Consider the following 7682-nt stretch of genomic DNA (forward strand, 5'->3'; position numbering starts at 1 on the left):
TTTCTCATTTTCCCCTTCACATTTATATTGCAAAGAGACAATTATAAGGCCGGTCTAGCATAACCATAATCTTCTAATATTTGTCAGGTTCCAGTTCTTGTAAGTGCTATAAAATTAAGTTCCCAACAGGTAAAGAACTGAATTTATCATCTTGCCTGACACAAACCGTTCCTGTTTTGGCTTCCTGGTTTCTTTGAATAGATGGCCATTCCCCCTTGCTTGAAACCCGAGTCATTGTTTACAACCCCTTCTCCCTCCCCACCACCTACTGAACTTACTTCCTCATTCTTCTCAAAATCCATCTCCACTCATCTCCATTTCTGGGGCCACCACCCTGGTTCAGGCCTCCAACCTGTTTTTCTTGCCTCAGGTCTCTTTTCTCCAAAAATTCTTTTCATCTATAGTTTCCAAACAATCTTAAGCAAATAATGACTGAGCCTGTTTCACCCCATTACCTCTGCCTCTATTGAAACATCCCTGGTAGCTCCCCATGGCTTACCAAATGAACTCCAGGCATTCAATACCTTCACAAGATGGCCATATACTAACTTTTTGGCCTTGTCTTAATAACTCTACTTTCTGCATCCCCCTCCTTGCCTTTCTCCAAGCAAGGAGGAGGGTTTTTTTTTTTTTTTTTTTTTACCTCTATAAATCTATTATTATTTCTTACACATACTTTAGAAACCTAAATTTTCATTTCATTTCTTCCAATCATCTCACCCTTTAAAGACAAAACTGAATGCCATCTCTCTAACAAATGAAATAGTAGGTTTGCAGAAAATTCATTTAAAAGTGAACGAACTTACTTGATTCATTGATTAAATAAATTAATCAATAAATGTACAAGTGAAATAAATGAATGAATAAAATTCTACCCTGAAGGGCTAGGTTGATTCCTGGAGCAAGATCAAAATAATTGAAGTGGAAATCATTAGAAGATTAATGTGGGGTTTGATTAGGTAGATAAAAATGGAGGCAAGAAATCTTTACTTTGGCAAGAAGAACGGAGGGTTAGAAATAGGGAACTGAGCTGGAACCAAGAACAGAATATGATGGATCATGCTTATTAGCAAGCAGAAAAGATCAACGAGAGAACAGTTAGGCCAGGATTGTTTATAATAGCACAGACTTGACTCAGAGGGGAAAAATTTGCAAAAAATGAATTGCTTCCGCTTAGAATTTAGATTTGTTTTTGACTGGCGGCTCTCAAAATGTGGCCTGCAGACCCCATGGAGTCCCTAGAAGACTATCTGCAAGGTCAAAACTATTTTCACAATAATACTAAGACATTATTTGCCCCCCTTACTGTGTTGATATTTGTACCATGATACAAAGGCAGTGGTGGGTAAAATTGTTAGTGCCTTAACAGAAATCAAAGCAGTGACACCAAGCTGCTAGTAGTCATTGCATTCTTCATTGCTGTATACAACCCTCAGCCCCTCTGTATTCCCACAGATTCAATCAACCATGGACTGAAATTTTTAAAAAGTTTTTTCTTTTGAAAAGTTCCAAAAAGCAAAACTTGAATTTGCTGCTCCAACAACCATTTACATAGTATTTACACTGTATTGGATGTTATAAGTAATCCAGAGATGATTTAAAATATACAGGAGAATATTCCATAGGTTATATGTAAATACTATGCCATTTAATATAAGAGACTCGAGCACCCTCAAATTTTAGCAGCTGCAGGGTGTCCTGGAACCACCCCCACAGATACCAAGGAATTATTTACTCGCAGGAAAAAAAGAGAATTTAAGAATATGCTTGATAAAATAGTAAAAATTATTAACTTTGTTAAGTCTGAATCCTTGATTACATGTCTTTCAAAAGTTATGTGAGGCAGAATGCATAAAGCATTCCTGCTGCATACCAAAGAACAATGATTGTCTCAAGGAAAAGGATTTATGTAATCAAGTTGTGAGCTGAACAAGCCACTTTTTATATGGAACATCACTTTTACTTGAAAGAATGACAGACAGAAAAACTATAGTATTCAGACTTGGGTATTTGGCAGACATTGTCTCAAAATTTAATGAAGTAAGCCTGTAACTTCAATGAAAACAACTTTCAGCATTTTTTGTTATGAATAAAATTTGAGCTTTCAAGAAAAATTCAGAGTTTTGGAAAACTTATATCCATCCCTGTGAGTCTCACAATTTCTTAATTCTTAAAGACTGTCCTGATGAGTGGTTATATCATTAACGAATGTGAGTTTTTGATATTTCAAAATGAAATGTGTCAACCTTTGGAAGATATGCATAACTCGATGAACCACTATTTTCCAAATGACAAATGCATGACATCACAAAATAATGTAGGAATAACAGATCCATTCAAAGTTCAAGACACACCATAATACACAAATATATTCTAATGTTACAATATACAGATGCTCATTCATACAATTTCAGATTCTACATTGCTGATAACCACTAGGAAACTATCACTTTTAAGGTTTTGGTGGTGTGAAAGCAAAGAATTATATTCACAATTAGCTTTTTAAAAAGCTATTCAAATGCCTCTTCCTTTTCTGATTACGTATATGTGCGAGGCTCATTTATCGCAACCAAAACAACATTATCAGAACTACAGAAGTAGATATATAAGAATTGAACTCTCTTCTACTAAGCCAGACATTAAAGAGATTTACAAGTATGTAAAACTTGTACTTCTTTTCTCACTAAATTATTTTGGAAAATACAGTTAATTTTCATGAAATAAATGTTATTTATCTTAAAACATAACGGGCTTATTGTTAATTTTTAAAGGAATCCATAGCCTTTTAAAAATCACTAGTTTTAATTTCTAATATGGTAAATATCCACAAATATAATCCATATAAACAAGAGTTCTTTGGACTTCTCCATACTTTTTAAAGGTGTAAATGGGCTTCGAGATGAAACAGTTAAGAACTGTGGTCCTCAACAGCCCCACCCAGGCCAATCTTCTTTGGTCTACTGGGAAACAGAATGAAAGTTTCTCCTCTATGAACGTGGCTATATTTCCTCGATCCAGAAATTGTTCAAATCTATCTTGAGTTGAAGTAGCAGAAAATTTGAGAGTCAGATAAAGTTAGGATTCATTGCATCCTCTGGTTTATTGATGTCTGATCTAAACTTTAGCTTTATGTGGTTAGAATTCTGATGCCCCCATCCCAAGAGAACCTCTAGAAGACAGACTGGAGCACAGGCTTAATGCCCTAGAATCCCCAGTCTAGTTGCGGTATGTGGATTTGAATGCTAAGGTCCCAGGTTTGTTTTTCTTAACAATATCCTTTCCAGTTAACAAACCCATGACTGTGTTCATTATAGTTAGGTGATCAGGTGATATAAACTCATAATCTACATCATTCACTAGAATAGGACTGGAGAGTGTAGGATGCAAGGAACTGGTGCATTTATTTTTATTTAGAAGAGCAGAAACTGGTAAAATATGGGATAGATATAGAAAATGGAGAGGAACTGTAGTTTTATGATCTTAATGGTAGGGAAGGGGCCCAGGAAGAGATCAAATAATGTTTAGAGGATTTTAGAAAGGAGAGCTCATAAATAGCCCCAAATTTAGTCTCCTGACTGCGAGAATATCCCTGACATAAGCTGGATTATATCTTGGAGACTGCTTCAACTTGATGAATGAAAATCTGTGCGCTGATTCAATGGTTTTTAGTTTCCTAAACTAGTTGTGCATGACTAAAGTATAGTGACAGAGCTGAAGGACAAGGAAAATGGAAAGCATAAATGGAAGGGAGGGTTTGACATTAAAAAGTAGAGGGCTATATTATTGTTATAGGGGAATTCTGTAATGAAAAAGAAAAATGGTCTAATTATTTGTCTTGAGGGTAGACAATGGTCCTCTCAATCAGACAAATTAACAACGGAAAAGCAAATGACCTAAGAGGTAAAAAGTTACTTACAAAACAGAATAGAAATGAAAAGGAGAGACTAACCTTTCCTGAGAAGCCAAATTAGGGCTCAAGTGTAGCAAATTTCTAGGTGTTTAGATTCTTTGGTGGTCATCAGCCTATTTGCTGTCAGATCCATCATTCCCAGCCCTTCTCCTGCTCTCCTCTGAATTACAGAGTACAGTGATGGTATCTCCCAGGATTCCTTTGCCAGCTGGTTTCTGATTAGGTGCAGCCAATAGCAATCACTGACGGAAGACTGGAGGGGAGGAGAACAGCATTCTATCACTAAGAAAAAGGCGCCGTGAGCCGTCATATGCGATACTTGGGGTGGCTTGGAAGACTGCTAATTCTGAGTGGACTCAGAAAAAGTGATAGTTCCTGAGTACAATTCCTCTTCTTCTGTGCATTTATGAAACTAAAGAAATCAGTTATCTGCTTCCAACAAGCCCAACATTCAATGCTGGGATAGATGTATTAATAAAATTACTGATAGACATTCTAGTTTATAAAGCAGGAAAAAATGAAAGTCTAGAAAGAGTTCCTGGTCCATTGCAATTCTGAAATACAGCTAGGTGAATGTTGGGAATTCCTTGATTAGTTTCTTCGGCTTGAAAATAGTCCTTCATGGTTCTTGGCGGTACCCTCTGGGTCCTTGGTTCCACCCTTGAAGTCATCCTTTCTTCTTCATGGAAGGTAGCATGTGTTCACAGATGAGGATGAGCAGATTTATCAGTCTACTTCTTGCCAGTAAAATTTAGAGGATCCGATAGCCTCCTTTGGTTTATTACCTCCTTGTCCTTCTCATTCCAAGTTGGCATGGAGTTCACTCTTTGAGTATATGTGCTGCTGGAGCGGGCATGAGTTCACTCTTTTAGACAGAAACCACACAATGCATCGACTGCTTCAAAATAACTCAGTCTCTGTCTGTGGCTACTGCTGAGAGCCTAATGCTGAGGAATAGCGCCTTTGAATTTCTTGGAGGCTCTTTTAGTGAGAGGATCTGAGTGCGTGCTGAGCTGCTTCAGTCATGTTCAACTCTTTGTGGCCCTGTGGACTGTAGCTGGCCAGGCTCCTCTGTCCATGGGATTCTCCAAGCAAGAATACTGGGATGGGTTGTCATTACCTGCTCCAGGGGATCTTCCTGACCCAGGGAACAAACCCACGTCTCTTGCATCTCCTGCATTGGCAGGCGGGTTCTTTACCAGTAGCGCCATCTGGGAAGAGAGGATCTGAGACACCCTTTATCTCTTAAAATGATCTTTTGTGTGACTAAAAACCAGTGACCTTTTGATCTCTTTGAAGTTTTAACAAAAGTTTGCAGAGTTACTTCCTGGGTATCTTTCTCTAGAGCAGGATTTCCTGACAGTGTTCAGAAGCCACCTCCTAGGATTAATATTTTTTAACCACCTGGGGTAGATGAAGATTTTTAAAATCACCAAGTCCTGATCCTTTTTTATTTAACAATATTTCTGCTACATTCTCTCTCTCCCTGACATTTTGCATTTTGCTACGTGTACCAAAACCAGTGTCACCTCTAGCACTTTGCTTAGAAACCACCTTAACTATATACAGCAAATTCACCACTTACAAGTTTCGCTTTCAACATAACTGCAGGAGACAATTCCACCAAGTTTTTTGTCACTACATTGCAAGCATTCTCCTTCCTCTAGTTTCCAATACCAGGCTCCTCACTTCTTTCTGAGGTCTTCAGAGTATCCTCAGTGTCCGTATTTCTACCGATAGTCATGGTGAGTCCAGTCATGATGATTAAATTTCTCTATCATGCTCTTCAACATTCTTCCGGTCTCCACCCATCACTTAGTTCCAAAACCACAGACACATTTTTAAGTATTTGTTATATCAGCGTCCCACTACTAGGTACTAAAATCTGTATTAGCTTTCTATTTCTATGTAACGAACCCCATAAACTTCTCAGTTTAAAACAACACACATTATCTCTTGTTTCTGTGGGTCAAGAGTTCAGGCACAGCTTAGTTGGAGTTGCCACTTTGGGGTCTCACATTGAACATTTGATTAGGTTCTGTTTCCATGTGGAAGCTCAAGTAAAGAAGAATCTGCTTCCAAACTCTAGGTTGTTGGGAGAATTCATTTCCTTACCCTTGTTGGACTGAGAGTTTCAGAGGTTTTTGCTGGCTGTCAGCCAGAGGCTGTCCACCACTTACAGAGGCCACCTGAGATCCTTGCCATGTGGTCCTCTATATAGGCAGTTCAAAACATAGCAGCTTGTGTCTTCAAAGTGGCAGCAATGTGAGAAAGAGCAATTCTGCTAATAAGATGAATTCTTTCCTAATGTAACACAATGATGGGAGTGATGTATCCCATTGCATCTGCCATGTAATGTAATTACGGGAGTAATGCCCTATAACCAAGCAGGGAGATCAAACCAGTCCATCTTAAAGGAAATCAAACCTGAATACTCTTTGGAAGAACTGTGGTGAGGCGGAAGCTCCAGTACTTTGGCCACTTGATGTGAAGAGCTGACTCATTGGAAAAGACCCTGATGCTGGAAAGATTGAAGGCAGAAGAGGGTGAAAGAGGATGAGATGGCTGGGTGACATCACCAATTCTGTGGACATGAACTTGGGCAAGCTCTGGGAGATGGTGAGGGACAGTGAAGCCTGGTTTGCTGCAGTCCATGGGGTCACAAATGAATCAGTGATGACTTGGCGACTGGACAATGACACTTGGCTGGAAGCAATTCACAGGCTCCACCTACATACAGGGATAGGAGCGTAAAGAAGGGCGCTCATGCCAGAAGGCAGGGGGCACTGGCAGTTACCTTAGGGTCTATCTGCCACACTGAGCAACGTGGGGTACAAACTCGTGGATAAATACTTCCCTCCCCTTCCCTCAGGCAGACAGCTCTAGGTGAATTCTAGAATACTGTTTGGAGATCTAGAAAACTGAACCCTGACTGCCTGCAGGAATGTCTAGGTTGATCATCTAGTTTTGAACTGGCTTTCCCTCCTTCCCTCTTTTAGTTTCCTGGTTTTTCACTCTTATTCATTGGGATCTCTGTCCAACATCAACTACCTGCACATAAGTTATAGTCATAAACTCTAATTTCTGGAAGGAAGTCAGGTTGAGGAAGAAGGAATGAATAAACCTATATAGATAGTACATTGCAAAATAGGAGGGATAGTAAGCAGGAGACACATCCCTCAACCCCATATAATTTCTCCAGACTATCTTTAATAAAGCGATCTAAGACTTCATGAAACAAAGCACGCAATGGGCTTCCCTCGTGGCTCTGCAGTAAAGCATCCACCTGCCAATGCAGGAGACACGGGTTCAATCCCTGGTCCAGGAAGATCCCACATACCACAGAGCAACTAAGTCCACGCGCCACAACTGTACTGAGCCTGTGCTCTAGAGCCTGGGAACCACGACTACAGAGCTCACGTGCCCCCCCAGAGCCTGCCGGGCTCCCCAGGAAGAGGAGCCCCTGCAATGACAAGCCTGCACGCTGCGACTAGAGAGGGGCCCCCACTGGGCAAAGAAGATACAGCACAACCAAAAATACATACGTTTTTTAAATGAAAAAAAAAAAAAAGAAAGCACAGAAGAGTTTTGTAAGATACTCCCTCCTTCATAAAGTCAGAACTTACCCTGGGCTGGGCTAGCAAGTGGAGCTTAATTAGTTTCTGTTGTAGAGAGAGAGAGCTTTATCCAGTAAACCTAGTAAAGTGTAATGGCTCAAGAAGAATGACAAGTATTTAAATATAGAGAAGAAAGCTATTAAAGAACATTTGTC

The sequence above is a fragment of the Cervus canadensis genome, chromosome 25, assembly GCF_019320065.1.
Source record: "Cervus canadensis isolate Bull #8, Minnesota chromosome 25, ASM1932006v1, whole genome shotgun sequence".
Lineage (NCBI taxonomy): Eukaryota > Metazoa > Chordata > Mammalia > Artiodactyla > Cervidae > Cervus > Cervus canadensis.